At 41.4% G+C, this 24,743-nt stretch overlaps 1 long non-coding RNA gene across 1 annotated transcript; it reads right to left on the bottom strand.

Annotated features, from left to right (window-relative positions):
* Positions 1 to 184: 184 nt before the first annotated feature.
* Positions 185 to 24,378, bottom strand: LOC123607980. Its single transcript, XR_006717022.1, has 3 exons — positions 24,279 to 24,378; positions 1,773 to 1,910; positions 185 to 1,384 (listed from the first exon to the last, which is right to left on the bottom strand). It is a non-coding gene; the product is annotated as an uncharacterized LOC123607980 (long non-coding RNA).
* Between the last annotated feature and the right edge of the window lie 365 nt (positions 24,379 to 24,743).

Here is a 24,743-nt window from a genome sequence, read left to right as displayed (position 1 = left end):
CACAGAGCATGAGTGGGGCTCATGAGGGAGACAGAGACACGGAATGCGAAGCAGGCTCCAGGCTCTGAGCTGTCAGCACAGAGCCCGATGCAGGGCTCAAACCCATGGACCGTGAGATTGCGACCTGAGCCCGAGTCAGATGCTGAACCAACTGAGCCACCCAGATGCCCCTATTTCTACTTTTTAAAAAGCAATTCCAGGCATACTAAAAGGCAGTGAAAAAAAAATACAACACAGGCTCAAGAGACAAAATAATCATCAGAACCAGACTAAGCTATGACCTAGTGTTTGGAACTGTCAGAGAATTTAAAAATAGTACAATATGTTAAAGGCTCTAATGGAAAAGGTGGACAACATGCAAGAAAACATGGATGATGTAAGCAGAAAATAGAAAGTCTAAGAAAAAACAAATTTGTTCAAATCCATATAAACTTGAACATGTTCTCATTTAGAAGACGTAACAGAATGCAAATAAATAAACAATGTCATCATCCTCAACCTCTCCCTGATATGGAGGTCCCGCTCTTTTTCTAGGATTTCTTCTCAAATCATATATGATGAGAGACACTGATGTGCAGATCTAATGAATGAGTAAATATCAATCTGTATATTAAATATGCATGCATCCATTTGAGAGACAACTGACCTATTACACAGCCAAACTCCAGTTTACTTTGGCAACGGATCTATGGAAGAATTCATTCATATTCATTCAAAATGATACCATTTTCCATTGTGACTCAGGTGAACTATGGCTCCAATAGTTGAATTTTCTTGTATAGAGAATAATAATACTTTCCACTCAAACTGACACCTGAACTGATATATAGAATCAAAAGCTAGTCAGAGTAAACCAGTACTTAAAAGGAGGGAGATTGGGTGACCAAAAGTTAATTCATCTTGCATTTAATTTAAAAATAGAGTTGTCTCCGCTTAATATTTATTTCCAAATTATTTTAATTGACATGAGTGGGAATTGAAGAGTCTTGGGTTGGACTCTTTCTCTGCTTGATTAGGACAGAATTGTAGTGTTTGTCAAATGTTCATGTCCCAGCCCTCTTTGAATACAGCAGAGCATGTGACTGGCTCTGGACAATGGGTTGTGAGCAGAACTGGCATGGGTCACTTTTAGGTCAAAGCACAGAAGAGGTGTGAGTTCCTCGTCTGTGTTTTTTCCATATGGTAGCGGCCATGTTGGTTATTTCCATGGTTAGAAACATCTCATACCACCTCTCTCCACACACAAAACTATATTGGAATACAGCAGGAGAGGGAAAAGCATTGGTTGAGCCACCAAGACTTCAGAGCTGATGAGTTAACCCTGGTATGACTGAGCCACACAGTAATCGTGAGGCTCTTGTGGTCTTTTGCTCTTGTGCCTTCTCTGCAGTAGAAAAAACAAACAAACAAACAAACAAAAAACAGAATTAGAAATCTATCTCTTTGCAAGTTGTCATGAAGAGTTAGTCCTGGGATCATTTATAAACCTCTTATACATAGATTAGAAAATACACCATAATACTATATAACACTACAACACTATATATGTGAATATTAAGGTTTCTATAGATGGTATCATCCAGGAAAACACTAGATATCTTCTACATAGGAGTAGGGCAGCCTGTGATTTTCTCAATATGGGCTAGGTCTTTCTAATCAGAAGAATACACTCCAATATGCTCTCCTGGTTTGCCTTCCGGTGTTATTTCAAGCAAAGATCTTCAATTTGCAGCTGAGTTCTTTGTCCCCCATTCCCCCGATTATGTCCATACCCACGTGCTGTGCCGTGACCTCCGCAATCACACACATGTCTCCCGTCTCCTCAATACACAAAAAATGAAATCCCTAGAATCTTCAAAGTTTCATTCTCTGGTTATGTTAGCACTGGCCTGTTGCAGGGAAAGACAACTCTGTGAAGAAGAAAACACAAGAGAGTAGGAGTTAAGTAGACACAGGCAGGATCAGCCTGCATTTTTCTCTAGCTCTAAAGCTCTGAATACTGCATAAAACTGTCAGGAGTAAGTGACAACTGAGAACAGCCAATTTCTTGAGTAACAGGTGAGGTGACTCACAAGTTAGTTCTTCCAGTAAGTTGAAAGATAAAAATCTAACCACTGAAGCGATGCTTTGTGTTGTCACTAATTGTGAATCATAAATTTAAAAGTATGCTGAAGGTAGAAAAAGAGATCAAACTGATTTTCATTGTTGCCTTCTTACACAGTCGACTTATTTAATAAATGACAGTGATTCCGCGGTCTACATACTGGGCTTAGAAATATTAGCAACTCAACTGCTCAGAGTGATAAAATGTTTCTAATTTAAAGTTCTCCTATTTTAAGTAGAGGACATTGACAACACAGCATGTGGAGATTTATAGAATTAGAATTGTCGAAATGACTGTGTTATATGTCTTATACCTGATTTGTCCAACATAGAGAGGTTTATTAAAACATTAAGTATGCATTACTACAACTTAGAACTTTATGTCATTTACTTCTCAAAAATGTAATCTTTTAATTTTAAATTGGCCTTAAAGACACAGAGTAAGATAAATAAGTACTTCAGGATAAATTGGTCGCAAGAACAAGGAAAGATAAAGTTGCCATTTGTAATTCAGCTGCCTCTAACTGTAAATGTTTACTAGGAGCATGACCCCAAAGGAAACGCTTTGAGTTGATACTTAATGTTTGATTTATCCTTAGATATGGTTTCAAGTGCCTTCTAGGAGTCAGGCAGAGAACTGGATGTTAAAAAGACAGATTTGGGTGTTTTGTTTTGTTTTAAAGAGAAACCGCATTCAGTTTTTCTTTTTTTTTTTTTTTTTTTTTTTTTGAAGAAATGTTTATTTATTTTCGGGAGAAAGAGAGAGAGAAAGAGCACATGAGCAGGGGAGGGACAGAGAGAGGGGGACAGAGGATCTGAAGCGGACTCCTCATTGAAAAGAAAGCCCGATGCAAAACTCGAACTCTTGAACCGTGAGATCATGACCTGAGCAGAAGTCCACTTAACTGACTGAGCCACTCAGGCACCCCAAAGACTGATATTGATAGCAGGGAGTTCACACTCTAGTGGGAACAGGCAAGAAAACACAACCACAGTGAGTGTTCTGCAAGAGAGGTCCATAGGGCTACAAAATCCACAGAAAGAACACCCGCCCCAGGTTGGGATGGGTTTGGGACAAGGTGAGTAGGATGTGGCTAAGAGAAGGATCACTGGGACACTGGATGGAGGGGAGAGGCTGGGCAACAACGTGGAAGAGAGGGGAGTGTGTGTGGTTGGGAAACTCGTAAGCAGATTGAGCACAGGCTGGCCGTGTGATGGACCTCCAGCCAGTGCCACCCAAAGGGACCGTCCTCATCGATGCTAAGGTACCCGCTCCCCCTCTCACCAATGCGGGGCCACCGGCCACACATGACTATTAATCCCTTGAAATGTGGCAAGTGTGAGAGATGGAATTTTAAATTTTATTCCATTTAAACTCATTAAAAAAAAAAATTCGAGCAGCCATCTACGACTAGTGGCCATCCTACCAGACACACAACTATAGATTCAGAGCTGCTGAATCGGGGGTTTTGCAGAGTCGTTGAAGCGTCTTATAAGTCGCGTTAAGTAGTTTGGATTTCAGCCAAAGGTAAAGAGGACTTAGTGATGAAGAATTTTAAGCAGGAAGTAGAGTGATGAGATTCCTTTAGAAAAGTCACTCTAGCAGCTGTGCTTACGACAGGTGGAGAGGCTCACGGCTCAGGAGAAAGCGCAGAGAAGCTAAGTAGAGTAAAAGGTAAAAATGAGGAAGAGAGTGTGAGGGAATTAGGAGGAGGAGACAAACGTGATCGGAGGTGAGAGTAAGCAACCGTTTGAAGAGCCGCTTCCTGGTGTCTGGGTCAAGTGCAGAGATGGGAGAACGTTGGTCTCCCTCATCCACAACAGGTGTGAAGATTGGGAGGTGTTGCTCTATTCCAGTGACAGCGAGTTTGAGTTGCCTGTGGGACAGTGAAGTTGAAGAAATGCTTAACAAGGACTTCTGTGGGCCCATTAGCAAACAGAGAAAGAAACAAATAAAAATGGCACCTAGGCACATCTTCTTAGTTTTTATATTCATGGGCAGAAATTTCGTGACCATCTGTTGACATCTTGCAACCTCAGAGAATTCCGGTTTAATTAAATACATTCAATAGTAGACACTGTTAAATGTAATATAATAAAGATGTTTTTTATTAAAAAATTGTTTTAACGTTTATTTTTGAGAGAGACAAAGAGACAGAGGCGCAAGCAGGGGAGGGGCGGAGAGAAGGGGAGACACAGAATCCAAGCTGGCTCCAGGCTCTGAGCCGTCAGCACAGAGCCCGACCCAGGGCTCAAACCCACGAACTGCGAGATCATGACCTGAGCCGAAGTCAGACGCTTAACTGACTGAGCTACTCAGGTGCCCCAATATAATAAAGATCTTAAAGTGCTTGCAAGTTTTACTGTAAACATCACTGTATAAGGCTTTGAAAAGCATATTAATTATTTAAACTTTGGCACTAGTTATACTTTGGATTAATTTGAGGTTAGTAAATTCTCACATGCCAAATTACAGTGTCTTTCCAAAGATGCATTCTAGTGACTGATGTCCGGTATAAATAGATTTAATGTTAGCATAATATGAATGTCCTTTTCCTTGCCAATGTAATCAGTATTTACTCTCCTACAATCCCTTTCCTCCATATAAAAGAACTTTTATTGTTTCAGAATTCCTTCTGGAAACGTATAAATCCATTCCAGGTTTCTACAGATAATAATTATGGCTCATATCAAAATATGCAAAATACTAATAGGAAAAATCATTTCAAACCTACCCAATGACTATGTTAGTGTCCTAAACTCCTATCTGACATCTAAACGAAAACCCTTTATAGGGAAATATAACCCACTTAACACATCTCAATTTTAGTCACAAATAATAAAATGATCATTGGTTTAAAATGAATCTTTGGACTTTTCACATCATTTTTCCAATGATTTACATGCATCTTTGCAATTTCCACACCAAAAATCTAGTTTTTGTATGTGGGTCCTTTATTATTTTTTTTAACTATTTAAAAAATTTTTTTAATGTTTACTTATTTTTTGAGAGAGAGAGAGAGAGAGAGAGAGAGAGAGAAACAGAGTGCAAGCAGGGGAGGGGTAGAGAGAGAGGGAGACACAGAATCCGAAGCAGGCTCCAGGCTCTGAACTGTCAGCACAGAGACTGAGGGGGGGCGGGGGGCTGGAACTCATGAACTTCAAGATCATGACCTAAGCCAAAGTCGGATGCTTAACCGACTGAGCCCCACCATGCGCCCCGTATGTGGATCCTTTAAATATGGAGATGCACGTCTCCAATCATAACCTGGCTGTGTCCTAAAAGTCTGGGTGGACGGTATGGTGCCCAGAATAGATCTTTACCCCAGAAACAACATCCTAAATGTTTGGGAGTCTCCCAGGCTGATGCACAAATACCAATCTGCCATGTGCTGGGAGCTAACAGTGCTGCAAAACCAGAAGGCAGGCTGCTTGCGGTCCTGAGACCCGGCCTGCTGGAAGGGTGAGACCACTGACGGAGGGCTAGAAAGGGAACCATAAAGGGCAAGGAGGGAAAGGACAAGGGCCAGGGATAGTGAGCAAGGTGGAGAGAGAACGTTTGGAAGGGCGAGGTAGAGAAAGAGACAGACAGACAGGACTACGTCACAGTCCATTGCTCTGAGTTCACTTTCATTTTAATCCCCTAGTGGCTAGTGAAGGAGAGAATGAAGAACAGGAGAGAAGTTGGGAGCGAAGGAGAGCTTTTTCCTTCTCTTTTCCCCCTCTCGATCCTCCCCTCCCAGAACTGGCTGTTCCAGCTACCCCCTCCCCCAACCTGGCCACATCACATGGAGAGAAAAAGACTGTATACAAACAAAAAACTTCAAGAACAAAGGCTACCCAGTGAATTGTTTCATGTAGATAATTATAACATTGGCCACCGTCTTTCAGAACCATTGCACGCTGTGGTCACACGGCTCTAATGAAGAGATCACGCTGTGCACTGAGAAGTCTCCTTATCCTCTGGGATTAGATTCAGATTCGGCCTTCTTCAGAAGGGTTTCCCATGGTAGGGAGAAGAGAAACCGAAAGAGGCAGCAGAAGGAATTGTCTAGCTCTCCCGTTTTGCTAGCCTGGAGAAAAGGTGCCTTAGCAGGAAACTCCGTTTGCAAACAATGAACATCTTTTGTGTTCCTTGTTGGCAAAGCAATTGATTCTAGTTAGAGATTGGCTGGGTGCCACGCTGTGAGCAGTTTGTCTTTTCTGTTCTGAGGGGTACAGTAGGAAGAGCTGTGGTCCAGGCTTTTTTTTTATTCTTCTCTTATTATAGCCAGCTTATTTATAGCCTTTCTTCCGGCCACCCTTCCACTGTGGCCAGCTGTATGCAATGCACAGGTCACATTTTTAGAACATATATTTATTAAATAGAGAGAGAGAACAAAAATAAACAGTTTGAGACATTAAAAATGTTTTAAATGCTTATTTATTTTTGAGAGAGAAAGAGAGAGAGAGACAGACAGACAGCATGAGCGGGGCAGGGGCAGAGCGCGAGGGAGGCACAGACTCCGAAGCAGGCTCCAGGTTCTGAGCTGTCAGCACAGAGCCCCATGCGGGGCTCGAACCCACGAACTGTGAGATCGTGACCAGAGCTAAAGTTGGGCGCTCAACCGACTGAGCCACCCAGGCGCCCTGAGACAATTTTTAAAGTGAGAAGCTAGAAGACAATTTCTTACAACCAATGTCCTCTCCTCTCCCCTGTCCCTTCTGTAATTTACACTGACCTCTTCTGTCCTAAGGAAGAAACCAAACCCAAACATTATACTATAAGCAGAAAGGGAATGGGATTTACTCGAACTTTATAATGCTGATGCGGATGTAACAAAGATGAACTTCACTGTAAGAACGGTCCTTTTTCCTAAGGAGCGTACGGGGAGCCCACGGCAACCATTAAGTTTCTGTTAAGTTTGCTTTAATAAAAGTAAAAAGTACTTAATATCGATTTGTATTTAAATTTTAATTGTTTTATGAAGAAAGAGTTGAACATCTATTATTACTATCACATTTATTAGCTCCTTCTTATCTTCTGTTTAAGGAAACGTGAGCCCTTTATTATGACCATGGAAGGTATTATACAAATGGTTTAATATGAAATGGTATCTTATAATAGGCTTTGGTATCACTGACACTTTGAAAGCAATGGAAATTGAGGACCTTCCGGATGACCACAGAGTGGCTGAGGCCCCGAAGTGTGGCTTCCCTGCTCTGACAAAGGGGGCCACCACGATGCCAGAGAGGTGCTGAGTAAATCCGCTCCCCTCACACTACCCCTTTCTCGTTCATGACATGTGATCAGGACCAACTCTGAGCAAAATCCATTTTGACTATCTCCTGGGATGTCCCTGAGTTGGGCTTCGAAGACAAATTTAATGCCTAGGAAGGAGAAAGAGAAGGTGAGCCATTTCCCCCAGATCTGGAAGGGATGTTGTTTGTTTGATTTTACATAGGGAAGGAAATATAATCCTTTGTAACAGTAGAATGGGTTCTGCCAGATAAACATCCACGCTTATTTTCCAAAATGCAATACCCAGCAACGAATGCGAACAAACCAAGCAAAAGGCCAACCAAGAAAAGGCTTTCAACATTGTTGTACTGATTAGTTGCTATCCACGCCAAGCATGAAAGAACAGCCTTTCCTTTTGGCAAATATCCTGATGGCAACAGAAGAATATTTCAGAGGACTATTATTTAAGTGTATTTTTTTAATGTCGTAGAACATTGGGGCACCCAGGTGGCTCAGTTCGTTGAGCATCCCACTCTGGATTTCAGCTCAGGTCATGATCTCACAGTGTGTGGGTTCAACCCCCACATCATGTTCTGCACTGACGGTGTAGAGCCTGCTTGGAATTCTCTCTCCTTCCCTCTCTGCCCCTCCCCTGCTCATGTGCTCCCTCTCCCAAAATAAATAGATAACCTTTAAAAAAAAAGTTAAAAAAATAAAATGTAGAATATTTTGGGAATGTAATACTAATCAAAACCGTTTCTAAAGATGAGTCACCAAATGCTTGCTACACCTTAAAGAATTACAGAATTGAAAAACACAAAGGGTTCTCACCACATTCCCCTGAAGATTTTGATTTAGCTACCCAGGAATATATACTTGTGAAACATTCTCACAAAAGGTAAGAAATCAGCTCAAGGCAAAAAGATGCATTTGACTTCTTTTAGTCAAATTTGATCTCTGAATAGAAAGATAGAGAGCTGAAGGATTTAATAAGAATTTAAAAAATTTAAATAACAAAATCAGCAGCAGCTTAATTAGGACTGTTCACGAGCAACTGAGAGGTAAGACGGTGTGCTAACTCCTTCCGTTCATATGGGGATATAATTTATGGCAAGTCATTTAACCTCTATTTTAAAGGTTGATTTCTTTTATTGTAAAAGAATGCATGCTCATTAATAAAAGGAAATAAAGGAGAATAAGAAAAAAAATATGACTCATAGTTTTGGCACTTGAAGACCCTGTAGGCATTTTGGCTTGTTTTCTTTTTGTTTTATTTGTGTGCCTATATTTGTACATATTTATGATATAGTCTTCTGTATGTACACATGATTTTGTCTTCTTCCCTTTGTTTCTTTCATACCTTCTTTGTTTCAACACTAAAATACATTTAATAAGACATTCTCTTTTTTTCTGATGATAAAAGTAACATTTTAATTATTTTGTTTAAAAACTATGGAAAGCTATGTAAGGAAGACGAAACATCATCATTAATTCCACGACAATGGAAATAACCACATCTAGTGTGTGTCTTTTTCACCCACAGTCCCACATTCACCCATTCATCCATTCGTTCAGACACACTTTTGGAGGAGCGGTTATGTTCCGGGCTCTATCGTTTGCGCTAGGAATCCAGCAGTGAATGAGACGAAGCTTTACGTTCCAGGCAGATTAAACAGAAAATAAGTAAATAAATGTGCCATTTGTCTGACAGTGAGAGGGAAAGAAAGCAGGAAGAAGCCACACGGGGAGTTGGGGGAGTTGCAGTGTAAAACAGCAAAGTCAGGAGAGAGTTCAGGGGACCAGGACGCTTGAAAAAAGACAGGAAGGAAGGAGAAAGAGAAAATATTTGACTATTTGGCAGAAGAGTGAGTGCAAAGGTCCTGAGGTAAGAGGTCAGCCCGTGAATTCAAGCAATAGCAAGAGGCCAGAGCAGACAGAATGGAGAGGGTATAAGTTGAGATCCAAAAGGCAAGGACAGTGAGATTCCCTTTCTTTTTCTCTGCATGAGATGGAAGTCGCTGGAGGATGTTGAGGAAAGAATTGCCCTGACCTACTTATGTCTTAAACAGTCCCTTCTGGAACCTCGGGGTACAGAGGACCCGAAGGAGGCTGTTGTGATCATCTGTGTGAGAGATGATGGTGGCTTGGACTAGGGCATTAGAAGTAAAGATGATGTAAAGTGTTTGCATGCATTTTGAAAGACCAGACAAGAGGATGTGAGAGAAAGTGGAAGGTTGAAGGGAATCCACCTTGGGTCTGAGCGTCTGGTCCAATATTGTCTCATTCCCTGAGACGACAAGGGCTCAGGGCAGGACAGGTGTGTGTCAGGGGGCCCCAAGTTCAGTTTTAGACACGCCGAGTTAAAAGGGACATTTGAATCTACAGTTGAGGGGAGGGGTCCAATCTTGAGATAAACCTTTGATAATTATCAGGATATTTTCATGTAATTTCTGATAACTTATCGGAATATTTGACACGTAATGGGATGAGATGACAGGTGGATTGGGGGACAGTCTCTTTTGGGCAAAGCAAGAAAAGAGAACCGTACAGGAGTGATTAACAACATAAGATTGGTGGGATGGTTACGTAGGAGTTTACTCAACCATAGGCTAGTCTCAAAAATAAAAACATCTGTGGCTTTGGATGTTTAATATCTGGAAGGACTTTTCAGAAAATAACGCTAATTTGTCTGGGTGACATATACCAGATCTGGTCTCCAAATATCGTGTAGAGACCTTTAGCAGTGCCTCAAATAGTACACTGAGGATTGCAAAGAAACCATCAGACATCAACCCTACAAGAAGTTAAAATCTAATATATATTGTAACGAGAATGATATTATATCATGTGCTTTAGGTGAATTGACAGTAATATGCATGTACGTGTGCACACGCGTGAAACAATTTTCAAGGTGAGAGATTTAAAACGCTTGGAAAACACCGTGCCATAGGGGTAGCATCGGCACAAAGCTGCAAAGGTGTTTTCACTGCTTACTTGTGTTATGGATCGTCTGGCTACCCGTAGCCATCCTCATATTTAAACAGGTGAGTTAAAGGGCCAGAAAGTGACCAACCACATGGCCCAGCAAGGGTAGGTGCCTCACATAAGCACTGACTTCTCCTCTAGCAATTTCCCCACCCCGCGGCCCAGGCCCTGGAGATCCTGGTGTGGGCTCCGATTCCATGACCGGTTCACCCACACACCGAGAGGATCCTGCTCGGCCACCACCCCGAGAGGAGTGTGGGTCGCACAGTGAAATCAGAGGGCTTGAGAATATCGGCCCGTTTCCCTTTGTTGTGTTTTTCTGAAATTATGTCATCTGAGAGTGACCCTCTATGGTTCCTGCATTTTGTCCCCTGGGCGGGGGAGGGCAGCCCAGCAAAGTCTGGAAGCCTGCTTAAAAACCCTGCATGCGGCACTGTGATCATTTCTCGTCATTTATTTTTGCTGAAGTTTTGTACCTTTGATTAAACCTGGCACAGCACTTTAGAAGCCAGTGATACACATCAAAGAAGTTAGCTCTCCTAGATCAAAATAGACTGCAGGTTTGGACCTAGACCAGCACTGTTTGAACACTAAGAGCAGTCCACAGCAGGAAGCAATTGCTTTTGGACAAGAATCAGGAAAGAACCAAATGGATTTCCTCTATTTCTTCCTTCATTAGCAACATGGCGAATGCCTTCATCACATCAGAAGAGAAATCTTTATTGGGTTTTCATTCAAAAACCTGTTTGGGAGGTAGAATTTGAGGCGGAAAATTTAAGCAACCTTCTCACTAATTGAAGTTTGTAATAAGGGTAAACATAATTTATATTTGAGAGGTAGAATAAATACTTTATTGTTCCCTTTATTTTGTTAGGTAATTGTCAATACAGCCCAAATCCGTTTGGAGACTGTGGGTTTACTTTGTCTCCTTTCAGTGATCCAAACACAACTGAAAAGAATATATAGATGCGTCATAAATAGGATTGAGTGGAAAAAATTATACACATAGATAACGCTCTTGAGAACTCTTATCCGAAGGCATTTTGAGAGAATGATGGAGTTTCGTTTTTATATAATCTGTCTTCAGAGAAGAGCACCTGGTTTATGATAGACATTCAGTAAGTATTTGTTTAAATCCTTCTCGATGCCTATTTCTAAATCACACATAAACAGATGTATGACGTAGACCACACATCGTCTATTTAAAAGTAAGTTCAGTCAAACTGATAGAAGGTCAGGTACAATGATCGGAGTGAACCAACGGGTAATCAATAATTCTGTTTTTTACTTTTGCCACAGTAACCAGTAATTCTGTTTTGATTTTTTTTTTTTTTTTTTTTTTTTTTAACAATGAGATTTCTAAACGCTGAGAGATTAACGACCTCTTTTGTTCTTCACAGGAGCCCTGTGATGTCGCCGCTGTTATTGATCCCGGTCTCCGGATGGAGACACTGAGGCCCTGAGAGTAAATTAACTTGCCCATGATCAATCAACTGTATGAATCGGGGATCCGCAAAGCGTTTCTGTAAAGGGCCAGATAGTGAATATTTTCGGCTTTGCGGGCCATATGGTTGCTGTTCCAACAATTCAGCTCTGCTCTGCTGTGGTAGCATTCATTTAGACCATGCCTCAATGAATGAGTATGGGCTGTATTCCAGGGGATTTTATTTATGGACACTGAAATTTGAATTTCGTGTCATTTTTGTCCTGAAATACTGTTCTTTTGCTTTTCCCCAGCCATTAAAAAAAAAAAAAAAAAAAAAGGTAAAACCCATTCTTAGTCTGCAGTTAGCACCAGACGGGGTGGTGGGTGGTAGTTGACTAATCCCAGATGCAAGTGATACGGTCAGGACTCAGACCTAGGTCCTCTGCCACAACCCCGCTCTTCCCACCGCGCGATGTGGCTTTGTTTCATAATTGAGGAGAGACCCTACTCTGAGACTTGAAATCTGGAGAGTTTTACTGCTGTTCCTACTTTTGAAATTAAGTACAAGGCTCAAGCATTAAGCCTCAGCATCCAAAGAGAGAGAGAGAGTAATCACAGTCAGCAGAGCAATTAGCAAAGAGAGAGCCAATAGCAAGCCCCAAGAACACTTCATTGTCAGCTGGAGGGTTTGGCTAAAAGTAAATTTAATACTCATTAAAAAATGAACATTGCTTTAATGCCACTTCAGAGGCTGGTAAATTGTAGCCGGCTCCAAGCAATTCAGGAAGCAGTCCCATTGCTTCAAGGCTAACATCTACTTACACGCAGTTCCTTCACAAGGCAGAAAGACTGGGAGAAACCTGATCTTGGAGAGGTTAGGGATCCCCTGAAACAGTGCAGACTTGGAATTCTGTCCCCCGCCCCACCCCGCAGAGTGAAACACACATGGTCATGAGCAGAAGAAAGTAGCCATTGATTCTACAAAGGCGCTGGCAGATAAGCTTCCTAAAGTACGGCCCCACCGAGAGAAAGTTTTGAGAATTGCACCTGCCTATAAAAATAGTGATTAAAAACACACTCCTATCAAGGTACATTTCATCATTTTTATATTTGTTTTCCTCCTCCCATGCCATGATTTACAGCCACACCTCTGAAGCACGGAGCTGAAATCTGTCTCCGTAAACCTCTCTTCCCTGAGTGATTTTGTTGGGATAGAGATGTTCCTGAAAGTTGAGCAATTGCTGGTGTGCTGTGGAATAAAACTGTCAGTGTGATTTAAAAATACATATTGTAGAAAATAAGAAAATGCGTTTTCGAAACTTTGTCATTTTGTCTTCTCTGGAAAATGAAGGCAGAGACGCGGAGAGTTCAAAAAAATAAAAAGGCTTTGTTAATTGTGAGGCACTTACAACCTCAAAATCGTATCTGAGTTCCCTGAGAGCTCATAGTTATTCAAGTATCTCGGATCTACAATAATAGGAGCTAATTGCATGAGTGATCGATGACCTCAGAAAAACACACTTGAGAATGTACATTAGTGAAGACAGACAGGGAAGGAATTGAGTGACTACCCACATATATGTACACATATGTTCTTTTTGGGACATTTTTCACTTTTTGGATTTTGGATACAGGAGGTTGATCATTTTTTATAGTCCCCATTCTCTTTTTGTTCTGGTTGGTTTTACGACATCATGGAATTCACCTGAAAAGATGACATGCTGGGCCTGTATTTAAATTGCTATTAGTTTTACATTTGCCTACTGTCTATAGTTGAAGAACTTCCTCAGCTCCGGGGGCTTGTACACACACATATGGGCTGGTGGGATAGTCTTTCATCAGAATGACATTAATATATCTCATCTCATAATGAATATTCTGCACTCCCCTTTGAAGAGAAAATGCATATTCATGCACTCATGGTGAGTGGGTAAGGGAGGCAAAGAAAGAAAGGAAAGAAAGACCATCTGCAGAAGAGGGATGAATTTACTCCTGCCATCTCAATAGATATATCGATGATAGAGATAGATAGATAGATAGATAGATAGTAAATAGAATTTCAATACATCCCTTAAGCACAGAAACAGATATTTGCAGTTTGAAAAATAAATTCTTCCCAACCCTTTTTTTTTTTTCATGAAACACACAGAAAATGATAATATTTTTTAAATGCACTGTGGTAACCAGGAAGAAGTTGGAGAATGCTATTTAGGGATTGGTTACCGATATTCTCTTATTTTACTCATATTGTAAAGTTGTGGTAAGAGAAATAAAATTGTGGTAAGAGTACTAGGAAGGAGACCCATTTTAAATCAAGTTTCCAGTACAATTATATCAAAATATTTAAAGAGAAATTTGAGCTTGATTCTGTGAATATCTTTTTTCACGCCAGGTTTTAAGCTTGAAACAGCTATGCATAATTCCTAGCCAAAGCTTTGCAGTGATGATTTCTTCAAATTCTTAGTATTTGTGATCTATGAGATACATCTATATGAGTAAATAACGTATTTTTAAAACATCTTTAAAACTTCTCAATTACAGCAGTTGACTTTTTAAAAGGATTTTCTTTTCTTAAATTATCAATTATATTGAAAGTTCTTGAGCTATTGTGCTTGGATTTCAAATCCGAGTTAACTTTTTCTATATCAATTATTTCAGTAATGAGGCTCCAATTTGCAAACCATGCCTACATTTGTTGGAGTATTCACTCTGTGGGTAGCTTATATGTCAACAGAAGGCATATCCAGCAAATGGACAGAAGTATACCAGAAGGCCCAAGAGGCCCTGACTAAGGTTCCGCTTGTGTCTCTCAACTTGCCAACCTCCCAAGCAAAAGAACCAATCACCGGTCTTGGAAAATGGCTTTCCGTCCTCAGATATACTGGGATTCTGAGGGTCTCCAAGCCCACTGAAAGTTTCTATAAAAGAGATTTGCTATCTACCAAGCAACCAACTTTAAAGGTGAAGCAAGAGGTTTCTATACAGCCCTGGAACTAAGAGGTCGTTCCATGCAGAAGGGAGTCAACCCCTTTCCAGCCATTGTATCACAAATTATCCCAGTTGACTACACTCTCATCCAAGGAAGCTACGATTGCTTATTCCTGGGCTTTTTCACTAGCTTATTCTAAGCATGGGGCAATTGTGAAAACAAACAAACAAATAAAACAGTTTGATCAACATCACTAACACAACCTAAAGCCACAAATTAGGTTTGTTTGTTCGTCTTTACACCTTGCTAATGGTTGGAAAATGCTTTTCTGTATATAAAGGGATTTTGTTTTGATTTGCTAATATTATAAAAACCACAAGCTTATCATTGAATTATGAAGAACTCAAAAAAATGTATGTCTTAAATACAGAGTTTCCCTGACTTATGATGGGGTTACATCCTGATAACCCATCGTAAGTTGAAAATGTAGTAAGTTGATACACTTATCCACCTAACTTACTGAATATCACAGCTTAGCCTCACTTATCTTAACGTGCTCAGAACACTCACAGTAGCCTACTGTTGGGCAAAAGCATCTAACACCAAGCCTATGTGGTAAAAAGTGTTGACTATCTTATGTATTTTATGGACCCTTGTACTGAAAGTAAAAAACAGAATGGTTGTGCTAACCACTGTAAGTGTATCCGTGGTTGACATTCCTAATCACATGGCTGGGGCTGTGGCTGCCACTGTCCCACATCAAGGGGGAGGATCATACTGCATATACCGTAGAAAAGATCAACATTCAAAATTCGAAGTACAGTTCCTAGTGAACGTGTATCACTTTCATGCCATTATAAAGTTGAAAACTCGTAAGTTGCACCATCATAAGTCAGGGACCATCTGTAAATTACATCTCTTGCCTAAATTTTACTTTCCCCAGAGATTGTTCGTAGAGGTTTCACTTTGACCTTGGTCTGCATGTGACGTTTAGAATTAAACATTAAAAAATGTATGTTTTGCATCAGGTAAAAATTAGATCATTTGTAATTGCAACATCAGAAATTTGTTCTTTTGTGTTCTTCATCATTAATATATGCAAGCTACTTGTTAAAAATAGTCTCCATTCTTTACAAGCTCAAAAGATATTCTGATGGGGTGTCTGGGTGGCTCAGTCGGTTGAGTGTCTGACTTAGGCTTAGGTCGTGATCTTGCAGTTCATGAGTTCAAGCTCCGCATGCGGCTCTCTGCTGTCTGTGCAGAGCCAGTTGCAAATCTTCTGCCCCACCCCCACCTCCCCTACTCATGTGCTCTCTCTCAAAAACAAATAAACATCAAAAAATATTCTGATGGTAAGAAAGTTAAAATCAGTTTGACAGTGTGAGATTTTAGGTAGGATCTATGAGCCCAGGACAATCTGGGGACATCAAATCCAGTCTCACAAAGCTGAAATCTTTAGACAGCTACTTGTCATGTCTGGTTAATCGTCACAGGAACTACCAAGAAGAGCTGAAAAGAGCCAAAAGTGTGAGGCTACACTCTAGTTATTTGGTTACTTAGATACCCCCATAGTCCAGCAATATAAGCAGAAATATTTAATAAAAGAGAAAGCAGATTAAAAATGAGTTGTATTGATAGATGTGATTAACCCAATTTCAATGTCAAGGCTCTAATATTTTAATAGGCTTAAGTCTTTTGTTCTTAGTCACACGCATAATTCCCTGGTCTCATTCCTTTGACTTAACAACAGAAAAATCCGAATCATCTCTGTAGAAAAATACACAGTCGGAAAAACTGATCTGAGTGGGTACAATTAATTGTTACCAAAGTTCTTCCGTTATGTTCTGTTTACATTATATATGACCAGGTATAAAAAGAAACATTTATAATCATGTCTGACTATGGTGAGAAAGACATTGTTTTCTCCAAGTGTGATTACGGTAGAGCAAGACAACGTTTATCTAGTCAGCCTTTAACTCGAATAGCTTGTGTCAAAATTGAAAAGGGGAAGGAAAAGACGGAAGTTTTCAGCATACAGATCCCCGGATGCAGGCTGACTCCCACACAACAATTTCCTCCGAGCTTCTTAAACACAGGATATGCTCAAGTCTCAGAAAACCGGCAAAATTCAATTACTTAGTAATAAGTTCTTGGGAAGCATATTTAGATGGTTTACTGCTGTCAAATTCAGAGATTCCCAATTAAAGCCCTATCAGAATCACGGAGAGAAGCTTCCAAATGCGTTATTTTGCCATGGAGAAATGATGCACATAAATGAATAATAAACTCACCCCTAATCCACTCTAGCTGGAAACCTCTTAAACAGAAAGAGAACAATGAAGAAAAACTATTCATCCAGGGGTATCATGTAATTATTTGTGTGGGGGATGTTACCTATGTGTGTGCCTACATATACGTATATATGTGTGTGTGTATGTGAATAAAATGAGCTTCTCACCCTACATCTGTGGGCAAGAACTCCTTAATTTGATGTTAGAAACATTCACTTTCAACAGAGATCCCAGGTCCTGTCTCTACACCCTAAGGCATGGTTAGAAGGGGGATTTGCCAAGCATCCATGTTTCAGCTCCCCAGGGAAGGGATAATCACCCTGAGCATGCTTTCCTCTCATTATGCCATTGAGCTTACCTGATAGGCAAGGGCAGAGCCAGGATTTGCCCATGTAATTTGGGGGATTCTGTGGTCTCATTCAGAAATCTTAACACATTCACAGTTTCTGGGAGGCCAGGGAGTGAATGATTGATAGGGATGGGCTAAGATTTCTCAGAAATGATTTCCATGGAAGCGTAGGTGTCTAAACATCAGCAAGGGCCATTTGGGTTTAGTAATGCCTCCTATTAATGGACAAATTCTGCAGGTTTTTGTCAAGGTGAAAACGGTCTGTGAATACTTAAGTATTATGCAATCACTCTTACCTGTTCTTTCTCCTCCCTTTTTTTCTTTTAACCCAGCACCTTCCTCTAGGGAAATCAGTCATCCTAAACATTGTCCAATGAGGTCTTCAAACACACTGGGACCCCCTGGAGAACTTTTCAAAACACGGGTGCCTGGGTCACACCCCCGGAGGTTTTGCTTTGATTGGGCTGGGGTGGGCCTGGGCATTAGGGGTTTTAAAAACTCCCCCAGGGGATATGCAGCCAAGATTGAGGGATCACCGCTCTTTGGAGAAAAACAAAAACAAAAACAAAAAAAAAACCCCAACAAACAAACAAGCAAACGAAAAGCACACACACAGAAACTGAGTCTGGGAGTGAGAGGAGTTAAAAATGTGAGTAAATCAACATGATCCAACGTTCTACTTCCAAAACAGAGAGATACCCACTTCTGTAGGGGTAAAGGATAGCCCAGCCCCCTTCACTCAGAATTTGCGGTTTGTTCACTGTTTCACCGTCTCCGTGGTATTAATTTTCTGTTTCATAAACCTGACAAACATAATTGTTAATTACGTAACATACACTCCACCCTCACAGCTCCGGTTCCTCTCAGAACCCTCAACTGATATAAAGCTACCATGCGATGACCCACTATATTAAATTTCAATTTAATTATCTTTATGACAGCATCGCCTCCTTAGAGGAAATGATTAACTCTGAGATGGACTTCTAATACAAGGGAACGGTATTGCAGTGAGTCTTGCCCTAAAGCCCTGTGCTACGATAGAGGCTGCATTCGCAGGCACAAGAGCAACAATAAAACGGTGGAAAAATCAGCTTCTTTTACGTTTCTCTCAGATCCCAGGGATGGGATCCCTCAAAGGTCCCTACTGGCACACACAAAAGTGAATGGCATAAAAAAATGGGAGGTTCATGCACAACTCATTTGTGCATTTGCACGTGCACACACAGAGGCACGCTTTAGTTAACAGCAAAGAATGATTCTTAAATAATCAGCACGGAGACAATAGTCAGTAGCTCATGGACAATACATGTTCATTACTTAATATTAATCTTCTTCTAGTTAAACTTGATTTAGTGCTATGTAACCTTAAAAAAAAAGCTTAGAGTGTTTTACTTTTAAACATTACTAGAGATGACTTTCAGTAAGAATCTCTTTAACCTTGGTTTGCAAATTAAAAGAGCTAGAAGCTTGCAAGGTTAGTCGAAGTAATTGTTTCCCTAAATTAACACTAAAGGGGCTTCAATTCCATGCAACTATGAGATTAGGTGACTGCGAAGAAACAGACTAGAAAATGGAACCGCGGGGCTTTGAGAGCCATGTTATGGAAGCAAAGCCGCGAAAAGAATTTTGTTACCGTTAATTAAGCATTTATATAGCACGTATTTACAGAAAGTACTTTGAAATTAACCGCAATCAGGAGTGGACTATCATCATCCCACATACGTGCTGCCTTGTTCCCGTCTTTGTTCTCTTTAAACATGGTAAGGAAATTCAGTCACCGAGAAATCAGTTGGTCCAAATCTCAAACAATGGCCTCCAACATAGATACAGACAATACCATGGAAACTTGGACTCTTTAATGAACTGAAAATATTGTGTGTAGCTAGGGCTCCAGCTTGGGCCTGGGTCAGACTCACTATGGTTTGGTTTGTGGGGGATGTGGGAGGGAGAGGTGAAAATCTAAGAAGCCTTTTTGGTAAGAAGGCATCTTGAGGGAGGACACATGTAGACATTTAAGGGAAGAACCAGTCCAAGGGGAGGGAGTGTTTAGAGGGCACCGCGTGCCTGTGACTCGTACAACCAACACCCTCAACCCCAGGGAGAAGTTGCAATAAAAAGTAATACTTGGGGGCGCCTGGGTGGCGCAGTCGGTTAAGCGTCCGACTTCAGCTCAGGTCACGATCTCGCGGTCCGTGAGTTCGAGCCCCGCGTCGGGCGCTGGGCTGACGGCTCAGAGCCTGGAGCCTGTTTCTGATTCTGTGTCTCCCTCTCTCTCTGCCCCTCCCCCGTTCATGCTCTGTCTCTCTCTGCCCCAAAAATAAATAAACGTTGAAAAAAAAAAATTAAAAAAAAAAAAAGTAATACTTGAAATAGATATGTTACTAAAATTTCTGCAACAGATTGGGGTGATGGATGCTCTATCTAGTTGGGGTTATACCCAAGTACAGACGAATAGAAAAGATAGCTTTCCAGAATTTGCAGATACCGTGTTTTAGGGAGGTAGGAAGGGGCTTTACGATATCACTGAAGTCCGGCTTTCCATAAGCGCTCGTGTATTTGATGGAATAATATGGTGGCAAATGGGAAGTATGAGGTGATAACTCAGAGCGCCGTGCTAAGAGGGGAGACGGGTGACAATGCCAGAGGTGTTTATTGTTACCATCAAATTGGTGTGAATGGAATCAAGATAAATGATTAGAGTCCAAACAAAATTCTCGCATCATAAGTTAGCAACCTACGTAGCCTGAATAGACAATCTTTGTACTCTGTTCCTCATTAGGACTTAGTGCAACGTGTTGCCAATGGAAATTTAATAATATTTGCTCAATGAGACCTGCACGAACAATCACTGCCCCACGATTCCCTGTTTGGGGATTTCCCCTCTGTATTCTAAGATACTATACAGTTTTGCAAGATGCATGGGTCAGGGCTCAGTCAGGAAAACAGAAACAACTTTTGGAATTTCAAATGGAGCTAACAATACAGGAAATTGGTTACTAAATATTGGGAAGGCTAAAGGAGTAACAGGCAAGGGTTTGAGGGCCCCAGGGTGGCTCAGTTAGTTGAGCATCTGACTCTTGAGTTTAGCTCAGGTCATGATCTCATGGTTTGCACAACAACTGCTTCGGGCTCTGAGCTGAGAGTGAGGAACCTGCTTGAGATTTTCTCCTTCCCTCTCTCTCTCTCTTCCCCTCCTCCAATTTCACACATTCCGTCCCCCTCTCTCTCTCAAAATAAATAAACAAACATTAAAAAAAATAAAGGAGTAACAGGGGAGGGTTTGATTAGTAACTGCGAGACAACATTTCCAGCCCATTGGAGAAGGAGCAAAAGAAAAAACACAAGCCAAGAGCCCACAGGTCTCTGTTATTGAAACTGCTGGATAATCTGCCGCTGGTTGAGCCGCTGTCCCTGCCACTTCTCTGCAAGACCAGGGACTAAGCTGATTGTTCGGCAGCTGTTGCCAGAAGAGCTTCCTGAAGCAAAAAGGAAAGAAAATGTCCCGTCTCCTATTCCCACCTTTCAGTCTCCTGCTATAGGGCCTCCTGCTAGAACAACATGAGGAAGCCGCTGGCTAAGGGAGTCTGTTAAATAAAGTTTGCAGACTTCCACCCTGCTTGTAAAAGAACGCAGATGCATGGGAACGGACCTGAGAGGCAACAGACAACCAGCCAGCAAACTGGCCAACCAACGCAAGTCAAAGGAGGAAGGAAGCTGACAAGACTGCAGAAGTCCCCGTAGACTCAACTCCGTGGCCAGAGGGGATTTTTTGATAGAAATTGTGCAGCGATTGCCTCGTGGCGTAACAGGATAACCGTCCCATTTCACCTCTTTGCTCTGTGATCCATAGATTTCGCTTTAAAATATTTGCTTCTATTTACTTGAATTCTGGTTGGAAAACTTTGACAAGTGCCATCAATAATACGCATAATGTATTACAAGCTAAAGCACAATCAATATAAATAGTATACATTTGACTAGACTCTTTTTTTTTTTTTTTTTTGGGACAGAGAGAGACAGAGCATGAACGGGGGAGGGGCAGAGAGAGAGGGAGACACAGAATCGGAAACAGGCTCCAGGCTCCGAGCCATCAGCCCAGAGCCTGACGCGGGGCTCGAACTCACGGACCGCGAGATCGCGACCTGGCTGACGTCGGACGCTTAACCGACTGCGCCACCCAGGCGCCCCTTGACTAGACTCTTAATTGGCACATGGATCACCTGTAGACGCTCAGGAGAAGAAAGACAACGCCAACGAAGAAATCGAATGCCTGACACAGGGCCAAAGGCGGCATCTGAGCATGAGACTTGATGGAAATAGCTTGTGAAAATTCACTCCCATTAGAGAATGGCTTTTTTTACGTCAGCTCAATAACTTCCAGGAAATAAATGAAGACATGTAAAAAATCAAAGTGATATAATCATGTAAGTGGAGCTTTCTAGAAATTGATAATGGCATAGCATACCAGCTCCAAAGTATGACAACATTAACCACATCAGGAGAAAGTAATGAATTGTAATAAGTCTGGAAACAAGCTCAGAAGTAATTAATATCTGTGAATCAGTTTTGTGAATCTATTATCTTAATTTTGTGGTATTTTGAATAGAATGAGAAATACTGAGTAGCAAAAGCAAGATGTTAACTAAATGATAGTGAGTTCTGAGACTTGGGCTGACACACATACCACATCTTGCCTTTTTTATCGGAGACTGGAACGCTACATTTCGTCTTCGGAGAAAGTAATCATCTGTATAAGGAAGGAAAAGTTTTAAAGCAAGTTAGCAGTCAAGTAGAACCTGAATGACAAATGCCAGATCTCCCCAAAGGCTGTAGCTACGGACAACCCATGGTCTATGGAGGGAAGAGGTATCCAGTGCAAATTATTATAATGGCTTTATTTCACATTGACAGACTTGGCCATACTTTGGTGTATACTCCAAAACAAAAGCCGTATCATTGGTTTTGTTGTTTCTCATCCTGTTTATTTACTTTTTTAAAAATGTTTATTTAGTTTTGAGAGAGACAGAGCACGAGCGAGAGAGGGGTAGAGAGAGAAGAAGACGCAGAATCTGAAACAAGCTCCAGGCTCTGAGCTGTCAGCACAGAGTCCTACGCGGGGCTCGAACCCACCAGCCGTGTGATCGTGACCTGACTCAAAGTCAGACGCTGAACCAACTGAGCCACCCAGGAGCCCCGCATCACGTTTATTTCTAATAACCAACTGCTGTTCTTAAGCCAAGGATCCCAGCCATTCCTTGTGAAGAGGCTAGCATTACTCCCCTGGGCCCCAGAGGTGGCTCGGGTTTGCTAGAGACAATCAAGCCAAGCCCTGAGGGGACGAGAGAGGCAGCTCCCAAGTACACACTTCTCCCAAATGCAGAAGGGCACATCTACCAGCAGTGGGAGCAGTGGGGAACAGCCACCATCAGTGCCTCCCTGAAGTCAACCCCGAGTGCATAGGAGCTTTGTCCAATTGCTGTCATTGAGGTGGTGTCCTACAAAAAAAAAAAAAAAAAAATCACAAGCTGCAGAGAAGGAAAGGTCTATAACCAGACAAGGATATTGGAAACTTATGCCTCGCATGGGCCCAAGTAATATGTTTCTGATTCTAGGACAGCCTCTAGCCAAAGAATGTCTTAAATCTGGGTGCAGTCCTATCTTCTCTTCGTCTTCCGGTGGCTGCCCCCCTCCCCAACCTAAACAGCTATCCTGATTTCCCCTTCCCTTAGGAGAGGACATATGCCTATTCTCTACAATGTTCTGTTTACGAAAAATGAGGGTGCAAATTATGTATTTCATGAACGAGAGGTATGTTTGTATTAATGGGGTAGACTTACACTTACAATCTCTCTGCAACTGGGATGTGAATTTCCGTCTTACTGTCCAAGTGAATTCATAATTTCAATCCGCCATATTTCTTTTTCTGTCTTACCGGTCCATGTAGCAATGGTATATTTTACAATCTTTGGTGTTTAGAGACTAGATAAAATATAACACTTCATAAATGTGTACTGTTGGGTGAATTTCAGATTCTGGCTCTATAAAAAATGAGGGTCACCAGTACGCAAAGGTGATTTCTTAAAGTTTCTCCCACCTTTGATTCCTACTATACCGTATAGCGGATTCTCAGCAAAGATTGTGTGGTAAAGGAAATGAGTTGTTATTGATGAATGATCCTGAGAAGAAACGATGCTGTGGCTCAAAGTTAATAGGTATGCAACAGCTTAACTGACTCCAGGCTGTTCTGACTCCAGAACACCTCTCCATATCGGATATTTTTAAAGATCAGGAAGTGGTATTCACAATTTACAAATCAAGTTAGAACTTTTCTGTTGGGAAGAAAAGAGAATGAATTATTCCATGCCAGAAAGAGTTCAGCGATTTCTACGATGGGAGTGGTTCCGGAGAAAGCGACCAAAGCCATTTATCTGCCGAAGGTATAATTACTTTTGAGTTTACAAACTGTATCGAAATTTGAATGTGTTATGGACTGTGATAAAACGCCCCCTGTCCCCTTCGCCTTTTGAAAGTGAGTGCACTCAAAGACCCGCTAGATGCATTACAGGGACACATCAGGCATTCTGTGAGCTGAGAATGTCCCACTTTGATCTCCCCACAAGCAGATTTGTGACACAGTGTCCCCACAGAGCAGAATGCACCGGCACAGGAGGGTCTTTTAACTAGAATGCACAGAGGGAAAAATTTATGAGGTTCTTATGAAGTGGTTTGTTTTAGCTCTGAATGGAGGACAGGAGGGAGAGAGGAAAAAGGGGCAGTTTTGTGACATAAAGATCCAGTTGGGGCCTGGTGTGATTTTTATCATCTTAGATCACATTTGAGGAGACTAACTTCAAAGCCTAAGACTGCCTCAGTACAGCACGTGAGACACGAAAGGCGAAAAGTAGCTGGTCTGTAAACAGCCCGTGAAGCCAATCGCCAGTTGATATTTCCTGAACTAAAATTCTTTCAGTTACAATGGGAACAGCTTCTGGGCATATAAAGAGCGTCAGTCCTCTTTGGTTCCAACGGGGCTTTGTCATGACTTGTAATGAGCTGAACATTGTAATGCAGGTTATAAAAAAAAAAAAAATTGACTATTACTGTGTGTGCAAAAAATACAATGCCCATGCACCAGGACGTTAACAAAACAGCAACGTGCACAAACTAAGATCGCACGTCTATTCTCAGCTTATCTTTGCTTTTCGCTCCCTGGGATCGTTTCTGTCTCAAAGGGAAAGGAAAGCCGCGTGGGCAAGCATAATTCATATGTCAGAACGGGAGCTACCACTTTTGTGTGAATCGGCACTCTGTAAACAAAACAAAAATCTGAGACATGTTGAAGTCCAAACATTCTCGGACAGACAAACAGAACAAGCTTTCCGATGACAATGGTAATCGGGGGAGACGGTAGGTAACACAGGCTTTTAAAATTGGAATTG

The sequence above is a fragment of the Leopardus geoffroyi genome, chromosome B2 (assembly GCF_018350155.1).
Source record: "Leopardus geoffroyi isolate Oge1 chromosome B2, O.geoffroyi_Oge1_pat1.0, whole genome shotgun sequence".
NCBI classification, from domain to species: Eukaryota; Metazoa; Chordata; class Mammalia; order Carnivora; family Felidae; genus Leopardus; species Leopardus geoffroyi.
The sequence above is the reverse complement of the archived record's forward strand: the minus strand, read 5'-3'. Positions and strand labels throughout refer to the sequence as shown.